The sequence below is a fragment of the Podarcis tiliguerta genome (assembly GCF_965153285.1).
Source record: "Podarcis tiliguerta genome assembly, chromosome: 9".
Taxonomy (NCBI): Eukaryota; Metazoa; Chordata; class Lepidosauria; order Squamata; family Lacertidae; genus Podarcis; species Podarcis tiliguerta.
Window position 1 is genome coordinate 18,423,210 of NC_139542.1, and position 19,154 is coordinate 18,442,363.

The 19,154-nt window shown below is 42.0% G+C and overlaps 1 long non-coding RNA gene across 1 annotated transcript; it reads right to left on the minus strand.

Annotated features, from left to right (window-relative positions):
- Positions 1-129: 129 nt before the first annotated feature.
- Positions 130-16,308, minus strand: LOC310657744. The gene is made up of 2 exons (XR_014501887.1): positions 1,373-16,308; positions 130-1,303 (listed from the first exon to the last, which is right to left on the minus strand). It is a non-coding gene; the product is annotated as an uncharacterized lncRNA (long non-coding RNA).
- Between the last annotated feature and the right edge of the window lie 2,846 nt (positions 16,309-19,154).

Sequence of the window (19,154 nt, forward strand, 5' to 3'; positions counted from 1 at the left end):
CTGTAATGCAAAAGTAGCGCCATCCAGATGTTGTTAGACTACAGTTCCCATCATTCTCACATTTGGGATAGCTGGCTGGAGCTGATAGATGTTTGAGTCCAAGATTACAAGTTCCCCATACCTGTTTACTAAAGCATATCCTACTATAAGAGGAGCTGGGGAATTCCAATAAGGACAAACAATTAGTGTGCAACCTCTGGGTAACTTTTAGTCATCCAAAGAAGACTAATAAGTGTGTAATTATGCACATACATTTTATGTGTTCCGTTGAAAGAATAAGTTGGCTTCTGTAGAATCGACATAGAAGATTAATGGGCCATGCTACCAAACTGGGGTGTGTGGTTTTTTAATTAAAGTAAAAGTAAATCAATCCTTTCCAGCTGATCATAGGAGCCAGTTTAGCTGTGCTTGCCTTGGTTTTCAGTCACTTCTGAAGAATGACTACAAAACAAAGAACTGTTGCTTTGAATTATGAAATGCTGTGTCACATTGTGTGACTTCACAGACTGGACTGTGGGGCATGAAATATTCCATTTCCAGCTTTATTCACTCCAGTGAAGTGGTATATAAAGTTTATGTATTCTAGCTTTTAAACTTCAGAAGCATAGAATGAATGTGGTTTTTAAGCTATTTGGCCAACGTTGACTTGTAAGTGGCCACATGCCAGTTTATACTTGCACACCTGGCTTCCACTCTGCCATTCAAAAATGGTGACTCATGATTCTCTCAGCTACATGTTAGGCTATGTTGTTGTGCCATGGCAAATCCTGCTCAGTGTCCCATGCCCTGGAAGCACGCGTGTTGCAGATTCTCACATAGGATGAGGAAATTGACCCCCTTGTTTTGGTTCATGTGCACATTATTGATTGTTCTGTCCTTGCTACATGGCAGGACAGTTTAGCTGGCTGGACCAAGTGGCTGCATACTCCACCCGGTTAATAGTTGTTTGCATTAAACTGGTTTCTGTTATAAACAAATAGAAACAAAAGGTTATAGCCAACATTAGTTGTACTGAGCTCAGGCCCACTGAAATAAAAAGACATTACTAACTTAGGTTCTTGCATTGCGGGGTCCCTTCCAACTTATTCCAGTAGGTCTGTTCTAGAACTTAAGTGGGATACAGTTCTAAAGCATGGTTCATTATTAACCTGGGATCTAGTAAGCTCTGCCAAGCACTTATGACCACCCAAAGATATAAATATACCCAAGAGACAAGTAAAGTCCATGGGAATTTAAGTTATATTTCCTACCATACTTTTAATAGCAGTGACCAAGATTTTTGCAGCGCACTTTAATTCAGTATCTCTCACAGGCTACTTTTTGGGTGATGAAATTCTTCTATAAACACATATATGATTCTTTTAAGCTTTACTTCTAAACTCTTTTAGATGTGTCATTTTCTTCATTCTCTACACATATATGATGTGGCAAAGTTCATGACCAGGCAATTGGCTGGGAAACTTACAAGTTGAAAAATAATATTCAAAACGGCTTAGTGGACAATGCCAAGAATTTATCAAGCAGTTCCACCAAGTGGTAGTCTCCAAATGTACCAGTAGCTATCAACAACAACAACAACAACAATTTAAAATAACAGAGAGAAGGATATTTGTATGCAAGTTTAGGAGCACTTCACTTAGAAAATAGCTTGTTTCAGAAGGCAGAGCTGAAACCCAAACTGTTTATGAGCATCAGGCATTAAGTAAAGTAAAATCTTAGCTGCTCTAAGACGTTTTTGCATATTGTAATAAGCCAGTGCACAGTTATCTGCAAACAGAATATTTAAAGTTCCAGTAGTAAGAGAGCTAAAGCAAAATCTGGGACTAGTTGCTCTTTGGTCTTCTGCAGTATTTCTCAGAAGTGGGGGAGCGATGACATTCAGAAGCAAGACAGACAGAAACAGCTCTTGGATTTCCCAGATCATTGTGTTCAGCTTTGTTCTGCTCCAGTCAATGGATTCTGGTGATATGCATGTTATGCTTTGCTTTGCTTTGTTGCTTCTCTCTCTCAATTTTTCTCCCTTTAAACATCTTGTCTAAATCCAGTTGTCTTTGGATCCAGTTGTTACAAAAAGCAAAGCCAGCAACATGATAAATAAAAAAGGGCATGAAATTACAGTCCGTCCCCCCATTTATTTATGAAAATGCTCATCTCTGTGATCTGGCTTACGCTGTCAAAACCTGGCTTAATAAACCAGGACATGCACAACATCCAATTACTTCATACCTGGAGACCTACTGAAATCAATGAATGATTAGATCCATGGAGTACATGATATCTTCCAATAAAGGCCAGCATACATAAGCCAACTTTAAACCATGTCTTCATATCATGGTTTGCTTGGAAGTTTCCTAGTCTGCATGTAATGGGAAGCTGTGGTTTAATTGCAGCTTCCTGGCTTGTTTTCCAACTCCTGCAAAAGGAGGAGCAAAGTGGGAATAAATAGCCTGCCTTCAAGTGCATGGAGCTCATGCATTTCCCATCTTAATTAAGCCAGGATTTGGTTGTGCGAATGCAACCTGTGTTTTCACAAGACCCCAGCATGCTTAAATCTAAATTTGATGCCCCATACCCCTTTAAACTTTGTTTGCAAAAAAATATTGTTTAATTTCCCAAATCCTGGGTGCAAAACAGAGTATTTGACAGAGTTGTGTGCAAAGATGTCTGATGTCCTCTCTAAACTGGAGAGAGTAAATAGGAACTGCAATTCTATCTCCTCTGACTGGGTTTATCTGATACTGTATTTAGCCTTGGCACAAAGCATTCTCTGATTTCACCTTAGGATACTTAACCATCTATAGTAACATGGTCAATTACTTCGTGATAACAGTAGCCTTATAAGATTCTTATGAGCTGGGTATCTTTTGACTAGGTGAATGTGCTGCTGTTTTCTACCTTGTTTGTACAAGGAAAGGGGGAGCACTGCATATGACTATAAAAAGCTACAGCCAGCTTTACAGGAATCTTGCCCCTGCTGCATTTGTTTAGGCTACAATTAAAGACAAATGCAAGTCTATTTGCAAAACAGTATATTAAACTCCAGAAGCCAAACTCTTAAAGGCATCAAGGCTGGGTTTGACATTTTAACAGCAGAGGGTTGGTTTCTGTCAACCAACAATATAATTTAACATTAAAATGCACCAAGAAACAAAAATAAGAGATCTGTCATTCATTCATTAAGAAACTGTAATCTAGTGTAATATTTATAGTCTTAAAACTCAACAGTGTGTTTTCACAATAAATCCCCTTTCACTGCTCAACCTAGAACAAATCTTTCAGTCAAAAAGGTTTCTGGTTGAAATGTACTGTGTTAAAGATCTTCAAAGCCTTTCTTACAGGACTGCACATAAATCCTTTTAACCAGCACAGGCTTAATTTAGGCTGGAGTTTTACTTTTCTGGGGACGTTAATATCTTGTGCTCAGACAAGAATCTTGGTTATATCAGAAACACATAGAGCCTAATTTATTATTAGCAACCTGGTGTTAATTAGGGGGAGTTACTAGAAATAGTTTGCTTGATGGAAATTTATTAGGAAATCACACTTTACTGATGGCAGAATAGGAGTCACTGAAAGAGCCCAGCTCCTACTCGAAATTGACTAATTAACAGGGTGTCAAAATTCCTCTGAGGAAGACTTGGCTATAATCATGGAGACCCTCCCAAAGTCACTGGCTCCTCTGTGCTATTTAAATTTTAAAATGGGGGGGGGGAGTAGTGCTACCCAGCCAAAGTTTCCAAAATGTTGAAATGATCGGTTGTAAATGGAATCATTGATATCCGAGGCTCATTAAAAGAAAATAGGTGGCCCCTGTTCTGCAGACAAAAAGCATCTATGCATATTTATACTTCCTTGGTGATGGTAATTTTTCCTTCCCTGTGAGCAGCCATTTGTGATTATAACTCATCCCCCCTCCCCGAAGTAGCTATGTTTTGTGAATCATGTTTGGATTTTAAAATGGAAGAACGTTTTTTAAAAAGCAATACCTGTCATGTTTATATTAAGGAATGTGTTAATGAAAGCATTGTTTGTTTGTTTGTGTGTGTGTGTGTTTTCTCCTTCGTTTAAAAGTTCACATCTGTGTTTTGTGTGGGAAATGTTTCAGCAACCATGTGGTTCATGCTAAATCTTTTTAAAAGACACATAAAATGGTATAGCCAGAGCAAAAACTTGCTGCTGTCCATTAAGACCGTGGGGTGTAACGAGTGCTTTTTTTTTCGAGAGAAAAGAGGCTGGTACTCACCAGCCGGCACAGGGAGGGGCCAGCATGTGGCAGAGGGGGCAGGTTAGCTGCTTGAAATTCCCTTGCCCACCCACTCACCTACTGGGCACTGCTACCCAGGTGAAGAGGCGTCCCCTGTGGGTTGCCATCACCATCACTTGCCTGCTTGGGTGTGGGAGACACCTTTCCTGCCGGCAGGGCTCCTGAGGTCAGACTCCTCCCCCGCCCCCGCTCTCACTCTCTCACTTTCGGGGCAGCTGGCTAAGCCATTGGGTGGTCAGTCAGTGGCTCCTGGATTCAACTTTGACCCATTGCACACATGCATGCACTGCCGTTCCCCGGTCAATTGCCTAATAATAATAATAATAATTAATTTATTATTTGTACCCCACCCATCTCACTGGGTTTCCCTAGCCACTCTGGGCGGCTTCCAACAAAGATTAAAAATACATCAAAATGCCACACATTAAAAACTTCCCTGAACAGGGCTGCCTTCAGTTGTCTTCTAAATGTCAGGTAGTTGTTTATCTCTTTGACATCTGATGGGAGAGCGTTCCACAGGGCAGGTGCCACTACTGAAAAGGCCCTCTGCCTGGTTCCCTGTAGCTTTGCTTCTTGCAGTGAGGGAACCGCCAGAAGGAACTGCCAGACCTCAGCATCTGGACAGAATGATGGGGGTGGAGATGCTCCTTCAGGTATACTGGGCCGAGGCCGTTTAGGGCTTTAAAGGTCAACAGCAACACTTTGAATTGTGCTCGGAAACGTACTGTTCTCTCCCACAGTCAATTGCTTCTCTCTCTCGCTCTCTCTCTCTCTCTCTCTCTCCTGTGTCCATCCCCAAGCTGCCATTGCAAGGAAAAGGAGGGTGAGCTGCTGTGTCAATGTGTGCATTGCTTGCAGGCTGTGGGAGGAGGAGGAGGGCACTTCCCCGCTCCCAAAGCCCATCCTGTGCTCTGCTGCTCTGGTCTGGGGCAGTGGCAGCGCAGAAACCACCAGCTCACCCAGGCTCCATCTGACCCTTCATTTTATGGCAGCTGTGAGGAGGAGAAACCTTGAGCTCGCTTGCTGCTACCACCACCTCTGCTCTGCAGGGACATTGTGAGCCACAATCTGCTTCCTGTGCCATCTCCCACTACCCAGTACTATGCTTTCTTCTCCTCGGCAGCAGCCAAGGGGCAGCCCTGGACTCTTGTGGCAGTACTGCACTCTGGCATGTTCTGCCAGGAAAAAAGCACTGGGTGTAGTTAATATAATAGTTATTGTGGTCACAGTTTTCCCCACTGCGATCACTCTGTCTGCCTGGTTGGTGTTGACCTGTGACGGTGCCTTTTCAGTGGTGGTCCCCCTGTCCTGGAATGCCCTCCATAGTGGGATGCACCTGACTCCCATCATTATAAAATTTTGGGGAGAATGTGGAAACTTTCCTGTTTACCCAGGCATTTGGTGGCTGAAGAATACTGTTCCTGGCAACCGCACTCAATGGATGGAAGGTTTTTAACCGTGACTGCTCTTAAGAATGTTTTGATCTATTTTAGAATGCTTTTGCTTTTAGATGTTACTGTGTTTAAAATGTGTATCTGTTTGCTGAGGCAGGATAACAAACAAACAAATAAATGAAGATGTATGTTTTCATTTAAACTATAGTAATAATGTCTAGATTTGCATCTATACATAAATTAGCACATGCATTTTATGCAAATTGTTCTCATTTTTTAATGTGTGTGAGCATGCCTGTTTGACTTCCTGAGGGAACCCTGCCCATAGTTCAGCTGAAACCTTTCCTTGTTTTATATACTGTGTTAAGCTCTAAACCTACCATACTTCCCCCACTTTTTCTTTATTTGCACCCCCTTTCTTTATTTGCGTGGTGTTCATAAAATATAAGCGCAAGAGCAAGCTTCTTCCAAGCTCTTCAGGATGGAGTTTGGTGCAGCTGCTCTGCACGATGGAAAGATCCTAAAGGGTAGTTGCCATGGCTCACTGTGTTAAACAAACCCCAGTGTGTGTTTGTGGTATGCAGATTATGTGCTTGCATCTGGTGATACTCCACGGCATGCTTTTGGTAGACTACTTTATGTCATTCTCTGGGGAATAACTGCTCCGGGATCTCTCCGGCCCTAATCTCTGGTTTGATACACTGCCTTGTCATTCGACAGAGGGTCTGAACTCCTTTGGAATTCCTCTCCATCTGGAATAGTTCTCAGTGTGGTGTTGTAATATGGACAGCAGCCAACATGTTCTACTGCAGTTTCTCTATATCTCTATCCCCCATGGAGTTCTTAAAGTCTTCCTGTGGGCACATATGTTTTGGCAGCAGCTGAATTAAACCTCAGAGAAATGCACATTTACATACAACTTAAGAGAAGTGCATTAGGCTTTTTTTTGGTGGGGGGTGTCTCTTGGAATGTGTGGTGTAATTACAAGGGGGAGGATGGGCAATAGCCATTGGAGTAAGATTACATCATGGGGGATAAACCCATTAATCCTTAAGCTTCTCATCTCATCACTGTCTTTCCTAGCCGTTTTCTTCCAAAACTCCTTCAGAGCAAATAAATCTCAAACTCGGTGGACAAATAATGTGGCATATTGCTTTGGAAGGATGTCTGACTTGGGAATTCATTCTTTACCATGAAGATCACAACATTCTTATGAAGAACTGTTTTTCGGTTTTCTTTTGCATCACAATGAAAAATAAGCTCCTATATTTGTTCTGTAAGGTTTCTTAACAGGCCAGATTCAAGTTGCTCTGTTAGTATATAAAAGCATGTAACAGCTTGGGACCACTTTACTTGGAGGGATCACCTTGAGTCCCACATGAGCCCACTCAAATGCTTCAATCTATGGAACTGGCACTTTTACAAGTGCCACATAATATTCATTCCATACCTGTAAGGAACCGAACCTTTTGAGTGGCAGCGGCTACCCACTAGAACCCCCCACCACCACCTTTTAATATTAAGGCACCTTCATTAGCATCTGCTGAAAACTTTTTTGTTTTGGCAAGATCAACCAGACATGTAATGTTATTATGCAGATGTGTTTTAAAATGCTGGTTCTATATCTATCTATCTATCTATCTATCTATCTATCTATCTATCTATCTATCATCTTTATTTTTATAAATGTTATGCTTAAAGGTAAAGGACTCCTGACAGTTAAGTCCAGTCACGAACGACTCTGGGGTTGCGGCACACATCTCGCTTTACTGGCGAAGGGAGCCGACATTTGTCCACAGACAGTTTTTCCAGGTCATGTGGCCAACATGACTAAGCTGCTTCTGGCGAAACCAGAGCAGCGCACGGAAACACCCTTTACCTTCCCCTCTGGAGCGGTACCTATTTATCTACTTGCCCTTTGACATGCTTTCAGGAGCTGGGACCGAGCAACAGGAGCTCACCCCGTTGCGGAGATTTGAACCACCGACCTTCCGATCGGCAAGCCCTAGGCTCTGTGATTTAGACCACAGCGCCACCCATGTCCCTAATGTTATGCTTACCTGTTTTAAAAGTTTGTTTGTCCTTTTATACCTTCCTATATACATACAAACATAAGGTTGGCAGAACCAACAGTAACTTCTTGTGACTGGTTTGCAAAACATTTTGAGGATAAAATTGTTGCATTCACTGGCATCTTGACTCCACTGTTACAGGAGAGGACTCTCAAGGGGTATCCAGTCCTATTGTGTTGGATGAGTTTCACTTGGTAAGGCCTGAGGAGTGGAAGAGGTGCTTGGATCAGTCAGGAGGATGGCTTATGCTCTGGAGCCACTGATTGGGGTACAAGCATGAAACTGCTAGTTTTCTCTAGTATTAGGAGTTCCTATTTCCCCACTGTAGCATTTAGACTAGTAAACTTATTTTCCAGGGTTATCTTTTGAATCGTATTGGGCTTATAGTTGAGCAGCTAGCTGCTATTTCTGGAACTTTATCAATCAAAACACAGATCTGGTTACAGATAATGTCAGTCATTTACTTAGTGAGAGAAAGTAATCACAGCTGCCAGGTCACTTTCACGTAGGACATCTGGCTATAAATGTTAAATATCCATTGTGAAAATTATACTGTTAGTTCTCCTGTCGTTTTACAAGAGATCTTTGGTCACCCACGATATACAAATGCTCAGTAAGTAAGTAAGAAAGACTTGCAAAAAATTATCACGTTAAAGAATGGGTGTAATAAAGACTATACCGGCTTTGTGAATGCTGGCTGGCTCCTGGCTATCTTGGGAGTAATATGTATAAAATGAGTGCAGACATATTTGGAAATTTGCTGGTAACTTTAACTACATGGCAAGAACCCAGCACTTGCTTTAATCTCTTCACAGGGTGCTAGGCTGTGTGAGTGAACATTTAAAGAATGTCCATAATGGCTCCTTGTAATCTCTTTGAAACTCAATAATGGGGGGTGACAAAATGGAACACGCTCTCTGCCTAACTAGGGATCTGTGGGCACTCCCAGACTGCTTCTGGATTCAATCACGTACCAGGAAAATTCAGGTCATGCAATTATAGTTGAGTGGAAGGTCTTTCTCAACAAATCCACTTCTCCCAAAGACTGAGCTTTTTGCAGTAAGGAAAGTGATGGGGAAATGCATAGGATAACCCTCTTGCTTTGATTCCAGCATCGTCTATCCACACTGCAAACTAATTGGAATGGATGCTTGATAAACAAGTTGTCCTGTGTGGTTTACTTGAGGTCTGGGACAATTTCTTCTCATGACCTCCAGGCTCACAGGAGATGGCAAGGCAAGCTGGAGACTCGGAGTCCTTGGTGTACTGTCCAAATAGCTGCATGTGAGGCTGCTCAAGAATTGGGTCCTGTGGTTCTCCAAATAAACTAACTCCCATCACCTGCAACTACTGGCCATGGTAGCTGAGGGGCACAGGCTCTCCACCAAGGCAGTAGGTGAGGAGGGGCTTGAAAATGGGTCTTAGCAGAAGATCTGAAAATATGGGGTACTCTGAATTGATGATTTGAGATATCCTAGTCCCAAGCAGCAGCACCTTGAACTGTGCTTGGCAATACTAGGGATGCCAATGGAGCGGTTTTAATCCCGTTAAAAACGCATTAATGCTACAGCAGAAAATAGGCAATATTATTTCTCCAAAATATTGGCTTAGCCTTCCTTCTTTACTAGAGCTTCAATACTGTATACTTTGGCACTTCTACCTATAACCTAAGTCTCCATGCCATTCCATTTGTTTAGTCTACTGGAGCAGCACTTTATGCAAACAATTTTTTTTAATAAAAAAAAAAATCGCTCAGGAACCAAAGTTGAAAAGAGCTTAAAGGTATAGGTTGTGTGCAGCCATGAAGACTGTCATGCACACTTGACACTTGTTTCTTGTCCCAGGAGATGCTTGTTAGTGATATTCAAAATATGGTATTTGCATGCCACAAGTGAAAGACTCTTACAAACAGAGCTATCATTGACCTGCAGTAGACAAGCACTAGTGAGATGCCCACAAATATTTCTCTGCGCAACAGATACATTTTATGCATAGAAGCTGGATTCTATCAGGGGTGTGTGTATGTACACACATACCAAGAGATGGAGGGAAGGGCAACAGCAAAACTCTCATTTCAGAAATGGTGAAGTGAGTTAATTACAAGCCTGGTGCATTCTTGGTTTCAAAGTTCTGAGACGGGAACTAACCACAGGATCCAAGCAACCTACTTGGCTGTCATTTGTACCCATTAAAGACTGGTGGGTAACCTGCGGCTCTCCGCGGCATTGGATTCCAGCTCCCATCAGCCCTAGCCAGCAGGGCCAACAATCAGGGATGATGAGCACTGCAATCCAACATCTGGAAGGGCCTAGGTACTCCTGCCCTGTTAAAGGCAGCAAGATGGAGCTCTAGTCAGTTAGAAGCAGTCTCTGAGCAACAGGCACATGGCCATAGGAATGCATGAATCTCATTTTACTTAGGGCCAAACAGAGTGCCCATTTCTGTCTGTGGTGGCTGCAGCAGGAGAAGTTCAGCCTGTGCTGCTCTGCAGCTGCTTCAGACCACTTGCGTTCTAAGGCCTGACGGCAGCATGGCAACACTACCCTGGTCCCCCTGGGCCAGAGAGATGGGCCTAGGGAGACACCATCTGAATTTACCACAGTGCCCTAGAGCAAGGGTGGATCAGAGCTACTGAGTGATCATCCAGAGATCTCTCAAGCAGGCTGTTGGAGGAAGTATGCTTCTGAATACCAGTTGTTTGAAATTGCAGGAGAGCAGAAAGCTGTTGTGTTCATGACCTGTTTGCTGGCTTCCCACATGCATCTGGTTGGCCACAGTGAGTACAGGATGCTGGACTAGATGAATCTCCACCAGGCTCTCCTGTGTTCTTACGTTGCTCTGGGGCATTGATGCTCAGTTGTTTAGAGTGTGGTGCTGGTAATGCCATGGTTGCAAGTTTGATCCCCATATGGCACAGCTGCATATTCCTGCATTGCAGGAGGTTGGACGACATGATCCTCAGGGTCCCTTCCAATTCTACAATTCTGATTCTAAGATTCTAGTACAGGCTTCCTCAAACTCAGCCCTCCACATGTTTTGAGACTACAGTTCCCATCATCCTTGACCGCTGGTCCTGCTAGCTAGGGATGATGGGAGTTGTAGGCAAAAAACATCTGGAGGGCTGAGGTTGAGGAAGCCTGTTCTAGTAGATCCCCGGGGCTTTCCTATTTAATACCGATGACAAAAAATGAATTTCCCCACTTTAATTGCGTAGCTGAAATGAAGAAAGCTAAGCAGGAGTGGTCTTTTGTGTGAAAATCTGTTTTCATTAGCAGTACTTATCGGCTTAGAATGTGCTCAGAGGCACACTGTTCTTTCATTCTAACTATAGGCCTTTTGTGCCTGGCTCTGGCTGGTACCTCTTGGAGTTCTAGTAAAAACAAAATAGATCTGACAAACCCGAAGCCTTCCTACCACTGCCCTGGAGTGATGTTGCTTGGTGGACATTGTGGGAAATGAGTATGGCACCCCTAAAGCACAAGCTATTGATCGCAGTTCACTGATGCTGCTGGACAACCTAGCATGAGGACCCACCAAAGTAATAAGTGTCCCATCAGATGGCACTTTACTGAGGGCTTCCTAAAACCCGAATTTTGTTTTGGGAGTTTACACCACTACAGGCTGAATTCAGTGCAAAGGCTGGCTCTGATGGCACTAATGCAGATGCACCAAAGGAATTAAACTGGTTGGGCTTTACAAGTTCATTAATGAATTAAATTCACTAAGGGCCTTGCATACAAATAATACATCCCTTGCCCCTTTGGCTTACAATTCAAAAAGACATGACACAAAAAGGAGTGGGAGGGAGGAGGAAATAAGCACTCAGGTCCTCTTCTAAGAACCAGCTGGGGTGGGAACGGGGCTGGATTTAGGTTTGATGAGGCCCTAAGCTACTGAAGGTAATGGGACTCTTTATATGTCCAGCTGTCCTTTGTCAACAACAAATTGTCGCGATTTTGTGTTGAATATACTCTATATGGTAATTTATGGACCTAATATGTATCTAAAGCCATTTGCACATGCAGAATGTAGGCGCCCTATATATAGAAATGAGCAAACAAGTGATATTTTAGGGAGCAGACTAGCAGGCAGGGCTCATTACTTACATCAAAGGAGCCTACACAACACAAAACTCCTGCTGTATGTAAGTTTTATTTTATTTGTTTTTTATCTTATATTTTGGAAATGTACATCCAGTTGTTTTTTTCCTTTAATTTTTTTAGGGGCCCCCAAGAGAGTGGGGCCCTAAGCTATAGCTTGTTTAGCTTATACATAAATCCGGCACTGGGTGGGAAAGTTGACAGAGAAGAGCCAAAAGTTTCTCATCTCTCACTGCACTGATAGAGGGGCCCTGTTCTACGCTCCTCTGCCACAGCCTGACGCAATGGCTCCTGCCTGGTGACAGTCAAAGGAGGGAGGAGCCAAACACGCCCACAGTCCATGCACAACCCTCAAGCTATTAGGAAGAAAAGCTGGATATAAATGGAACTTGTGGAGCACTGCAAGCCTTGACTGTAATGTAACATGGAGCACTGCACGTGTGCTGACAGTTAAATGTGCCACATAACACAAGGGTTCACATAACAGGCTTGGCACATGCCAAAGCCGGCCAAAAGTTAGCAGGGGGGGGGGACCCTCTTCCTGTTGCTGTCTGAAATTGTCCTGAGAATAGGCGGTCAATTGTCACTTAGGCTGGAAGCCCTCGCATTTGTTAAAATTTATTTTTCCTTCTGAAATCCTTGATACTATTTGGCGCCGATTCTTATATTCACAGAATACTCTTTAACGGGTCTATGGCATTTTATTAGCCTTTAAAAGTTTTAACAGAGTATGTGTCTAATTTCTTAATGTGTTCCTATTTGTTTCCTTTTTGGTTATTTTTGGTACGAAGTTGTAAGTTGGTGGTGTTGGATTTTATAGCCTTGGCACTGTCATGGTTCCGCAACCTTCCACCCCGTAGTGGAAGCTATGTCAAAACTTCCATTATAAGCTCTTGTTTTCAGGGGTTTATGACTTGGGCATACAGCCGAATCCCTAAATATATGCTTTCCTTGCTGCTGCTGCTATTATTATTATTACTACTATTACTATTATTATTATTACAAAATTAAATTTATAATCAAGTAATTTAGCTTTTTATATATATAAAAAAATAAGTTGGTAAATATTTTCAGGTTGCCTTGCACCCCTTTGTAATTAATCATATTTTTATGTAAAGCAAAATATTTGATCATGATTTCTTAGCATTGCCTCCCTCGACTTCAGCAAATGTACTGACTTAATAAGTGCTGTGGGATGAAACAAAAAAAAAATTGGCAATCAGTTAGCAAATAGTGTGATTTCATTGCCATTTACATCTTGTAAAAAATTTAAATGGACAGGATATTAAACATTGAAAAGTGGCTGCAATTACTTTTGGGGTAATTTTGTAAGGGTTTTTTGTTCTACTTTCCAATCTGTTTCATAATGAAAATTCGCACAGAAGGAAGCATTTTAAGTTACTGAAAAATAAACAATATTGCTGATGGTGAAAAGTTAGAAGGACTCAACAAAGAAGGAAGAAACTGATTATTTTTTCAGTTTCTTTGATATATCCCTTGATCTTTAAGCTCCACAATGTTTGGAACCGAAAAGAGAACCTTGCCCTCAAGGTTGATGGATCTGACAATAGGTGATGGAGAAGACCTCTGGCTGAGATCCTGGACAGCTGCTGGCAGTTATCTAATCCTGGGCAAGATAGCCTGACCAAGTAAAGGACAAATTCCCAATCATGCAGAGATACAGCAGGAAGTGTCTTCAACGAGTGAATATTTGGACTACACATGAGCATGTTATTTTATAATATTGAAGCCTGAGCAGAGAATTCGGGAATTGCTGCCCAAGAGTTGTGCAAACTGGAACAAATTGCAAAAGCTTGATTATCAAGCAAAAACAGTTTTGTAGCACAAAGCTCTTTCATAAAAGTTTCAGACCCTAGCAAAATGAAACACAGTATTATGCTTTAAGCCTGTAAAAGGGTTTCGTGTTGGCCAGAAAATGAAGGTCTGGGATGCAGAGAAGCTTTTCCAATTGCATTTGGAACAGGTGTCCATAGCAAAGCTGTGGAAACAGAAAAGCAGGCACCAGGAATTCCCAGGCTTTGAAAGAAGTGTGCAGCATGAGACCATGGGATGTCCAGCACAGAGGCTGTATAAGAAATGAAAGAGAAGTGATATTCTCTGAGGTGTTTTTTTTTAATGCAATCTAATCCAAATTAACAAATTTGTAATAGGGATTTAATGTAGGTAGACCTCCAAAAACTAAGAGGCCTTTTAAATTTCAGAACAATGATTCTGCATGAAATAATTAAGAAAATGTGAATTGTGCTGTAAACTTGAGGCTATGTGTTCTCTAGAGGTCTTTTTCTGATTTAAGACAATTCCTAAACTCAGAATAAGTTATGTTAAATAAGTAAGTAGAATTCCTGTTAATTTTTCTGTCAAGTTTTTTAAACATATGAAATTTGTTAGCCAAGGTTTAGAATAACAAAAGAAAATATCCATTATGAGGAAACTGGTGGAAAGTATTTTTAAAGACAAAATAACCGAACATAGAGAAGAATAAGCCTTACTGAAGCTGAGCCAGCTGGCTTCTGCAAGGGCAAGACCTGTATCACTAACCTGTTAGAGCTTTTTGAAAGTGTAAACAACCATATAGATAGGGGAGATCCAGTTGATATTGTGTATCTGGACTCTGGAAAAGTTTTTGACAAAACACATCACCGAAGACTTCAGGGCAGTCATGGGATAAGAGACAGGGTCCTCTTCTGGATCAGAAACTGGTTAAGAAATAGGAAGCCAAAAGTAAGGATAAATTGGCAGTTTTTCCAGGGAGGGATGTGGAAAGTGGAACCTGTGTTTTCTAACTTGTTTATTAACAACCCACAGTTATAAATAAACTGTGAGGTGGCCAAGTTTGCGGAATTGTTCAGGGTGATTAAAACAAAAATGGATTGTGAAGAGCTCCAAAAGGATCAGAGCTACTTTTTCTCATCTAGGTTGCTGCTCACCAAGCCATCTGCCTTTCCAGCCTCATTTGATGCTTGCTGGGTTGGTTTGTTCCCAAGCTTGCCTCTGGAACCATCCACCACTCCTGCCTTCTGTTTCTTTCTCATTCCTAGCCTTATTCTTTCCAGTCTTTCTTCCTCTCAATCTGACTCTCCCCAAGCAGTGTTCAGACTGAGGGGCTGCTCCACCTGCTCACTCCTCTCACTCACAGCTGTGTCTCATTTGGAGGTTTGAGCTGAGATGCAGCTTCCAGGTGTTGGGTATGAAATCCTTCTGTAGCTTCTATGGCTTGTGTTTGGCTTACCCTCCACCCTGATACAGAGGAAGAAAAGTGTTGTGCCAGAGAGAACATCTGCCTGCTCAAATTTTGCTTCACAAATTACTGACTAGCAGTGGTTTTCCAGAGGTCCAGGTAAGTCTTTCCTATAACTTGCTCCCTTTTTCCTTTTTTAAAAAAGGAACAACTGAAAACGCCAGTGATCAAATCTGAGGTCTGTGTACAAAGCATGAGCTGTGGTCTCTTCCCTTAAGATGCATGTGAATAACATTGAACAGTATGGAAGTGCTGCATAAATGCTAATGTTGATTATGATTATTTCTGTTATTATTTCTCACATGCTAATACTGTATTGTATTACACGTGGCCCTGCTGGCTCTTCGGGCCTGAAGCCAGAGTTTCTCAATGCTTGCTTCACTCGCAACTTGAGATAGCAGCAATAGCAAGGGATGTGGAAACAGAAGGAAGTTCCAAGGTTTTCAGACTTTAAAATCTGGACTTAGGGGCATTATATTTTTGCCAGCAATATACTGGTACACGATGTTATTTCAAGTAAGAGCATTTTCTGATCCAGGGTGGTTCTATATGGAAAATGCCATGGAATTTGTCAGGAAAGGTCATAAATGAGTCATGCGTGCTCTAAGATACTCATTGTTAATCTGCTTGTTGAGAAGCAACATACTTGATACAGCCATAACTTAACCCTCCTGTTACATGTGGGAGAAGCTGTAAAATCTTAGGATGCTAATTGATTAAGTAAGATTCCTATTTTCTCAAACTTGCACAGATGGCAAAAACAGCAAAGGGAGCCAAAGGGAGATTAAATAAAGAGGCGTTTGATTTGTTACAGAATCATAGTCTCATAGAATTGCAGAGTTGGAAGGGACCCTGGGGTCATCTGCTCCAACCCCCAGCAATCTTGCAAGGGAGTCTGTTCCACTGCTGAGCAGCTCTAACCACAAGAAAGTTCTTTCTGATGTTACACAGTTTTATGAGTCCATTCTGCAACCTTGAAAAAAGGACTGTATTATTGATTTTGTACTATTGGAACTTTACGTTAAAGAATCAACAATAAGCAATAAACAAACACAGGTCTTTTTTGGTCAATTTTGCGGAAGAGGCTTTTAGAGACAGAACAGGACAAGTGGGTAGAGTTATACAGTGGTACCTCAGGTTACAGACGCTTCAGGTTACAGACTCCGCTAGCCCAGAAATAGTACCTCAGATTAAGAACTTTGCTTCAGGATGAGAACAGAAATTGGGCAGCGGCGGCAGGAGGCCCCATTAGCTAAAGTGGTGCTTCAGGTTAAGAACAGTTTCAGGTTAAGAACGGACCTCCAGGATGAATTAAGTTCTTAACCCAAGGTACCACTGTAGTCATTATCTGAGTGGTATCATCTGGAGTTTTGGAGTATGTTGTCAGCAACATGCTGATGACACACAACTCTAGTTCTCCTTTACATCTGCAGGTGTGGTAGTGGATGGTTGTGGACAGGATGAGGGCCTACAAACTGAAGCTCAATCCAGATAAGACTGAGACACTGTTTGTTGGTAGTTCCCTAGACTGGACTGATGTGCTATGGCCTGCTTTTGATTGGGTTTCACTCCCTCTGAAAGACCAGGTAAGCAGGTTGGTGGTACTTCTGTATCCATAGCTGTTACTTAAGGCTCAGGGATCCTCAGCAGTGCAGAGTGTCTTCCATTAACGTTGGCTGGTGGTCCAGCTGCACCCCTATCTGGACAGGGATAGTCTAAGCACTGTTGCTTATGCTCTGATAACCTCCAGGTTAGATTACCTCAGTGTATTATATGTAGGGCTGCCTCTGAAGATGGTTTGCAAAGCCTTTCGGGGGGGGGGAGGTGGGGTAAAAATAAATATATGAAAAATAAATGTGTATTGTTCTTTGCCTCAGATAGCAAAATGTATTGGGCTGGCTCTAGACATGAAAGAGAAAAACTTGATACCTTCTGTAAACAAAATATTGTGCTCTCCCCCCAGTTTTCTCAGTTTCCCTCTTGTCTATCTATCTATTCCAGCAGGCTTGGCCTCCCATTTCAGAAAATGACTCTGTGTGCTTCGTTCCATTTAAGTGAATGGTTGCAGGCACCTGTCATCATCTTGGGTTTTTAACTGTGTCTTCCAAAGAAACCTGCATGCATGTTTTCTGAACAGACTGATTCTACCACCATCAGAGATCAGAACTTTGAAAAGGGTCCTGAAGACATATGTCTTAAAAAAAAAAAAACCCCCACTCCTGAAGACAATTGCTTTTCCATCATGAAAGGCGTAATGATTTTTCCAGGTTTCAGAAACCATTTAATTATATTAATATGTCTGGAGTTAAATGGTCAAGGAAAAACCCCTGTTTGGAGCATAACAACTGGTCTTAAAAAACATCAGGCAGGAATCTCAATTGCATATCACCTCATTCGAAAAGAATGTGAGAAGTTACAATCAAAGGTTTACATGAGTTGAGTATTGAGCCGTGGCTAACAACATCCTGATGATATATTCAAACAGGATTCCAGACACCACTTTATATTTTATGGCCGAGATATTCCAGATCAGACATTTATAAAATTTGGATACATTTCCTTTTCTAACTTTCAGAAATATTTCAGAATGCAAAACAGGCTGTATTAAACTGGGTAACAAATGATCTCAAGGAGCCAGATGAAAAGTATTTTGGATTAAGAGTCACATCTCATTGGTGTGTCACCACTGCTTCCTTTTCTTTTTTTTTAAGCATTTTTATGTTAAGGAAAATTATGAAAAAAATGCACTGGAAAGTGTAGGAATACTTCCTTGGATGCAACATCATTTAACCTTCCAGGAAACTTTTCAATGTAAATGGTTTGTATTGTAAGCCACCCTGTGATCCTGGGAGAAGGGTGGTATAGAAATTTAATAAAATAAAATAAAATAATAAAATAGTCAATGCTATCTAATCTCCCTGCAAACAGATCAGGGTGGATGCTCAATAAATAGGTTGTCTGGAAGCTCCCCAAGTGTCATCTTTTTCTTCCTGATAAATGGTCTTTGAATCATAGAATCATAGAATCATAGAATCATAGAGTTGGAAGAGACCACAAGGGTCATCGAGTCCAACCCCCTGCCAAGCAGGAAACACCATCAGAGCACTCCTGACATATGGTTGTCAAGCCTCTGCTTAAAGACCTCCAAAGAAGGAGACTCCACCACACTCCTTGGCAGCAAATTCCACTGTCGAACAGCTCTTACTGTCAGGAAGTTCTTCCTAATGTTTAGGTGGAATCTTCTTTCTTGTAGTTTGTATCCATTGCTCCGTGTCCGCTTCTCTGGAGCAGCAGAAAACAACCTTTCTCCCTCCTCTATGTGACATCCTTTTATATATTTGAACATGGCTATCATATCACCCCTTAACCTCCTCTTCTCCAGGCTAAACATGCCCAGCTCCCTTAGCCGATCCTCATAAGGCATTGTTTCCAGGCCTTTGACCATTTTGGTTGCCCTCCTCTGTACACGTTCTAGTTTGTCAGTGTCCTTCTTGAACTGTGGTGCCCAGAACTGGACACAGTACTCCAGGTGAGGTCTGACCAGAGCAGAATACAGTGGCACTATAACTTCCCTTGATCTAGATGCTATACTCCTATTGATGCAGCCCAGAATTGCATTGGCTTTTTTAGCTGCCGCGTCACACTGTTGGCTCATGTTAAGTTTGTGGTCAACCAAGACTCCTAGATCCTTTTCACATGTACTGCTCTCAAGCCAGGTGTCACCCATCTTGTATTTGTGCCTCTCATTTTTTTTGCCCAAGTGCAATACTTTACATTTCTCCCTGTTAAAATTCATCTTGTTTGTTTTGGCCCAGTTCTCTAATCTGTCAAGGTCGTTTTGAAGTGTGATCCTGTCTTCTGGGGTGTTAGCCACCCCTCCCAGTTTGGTGTCATCTGCAAATTTGATCAGGATGCCCTTGAGTCCATCATCCAAGTCGTTGATAAAGATGTTGAATAAGACCGGGCCCAAGACAGAACCCTGTGGCACCCCACTAGTCACTCTTCTCCAGGATGAAGAGGAACCATTGATGAGCACCCTTTGGGTCCGGTCAGTCAGCCAGTTAC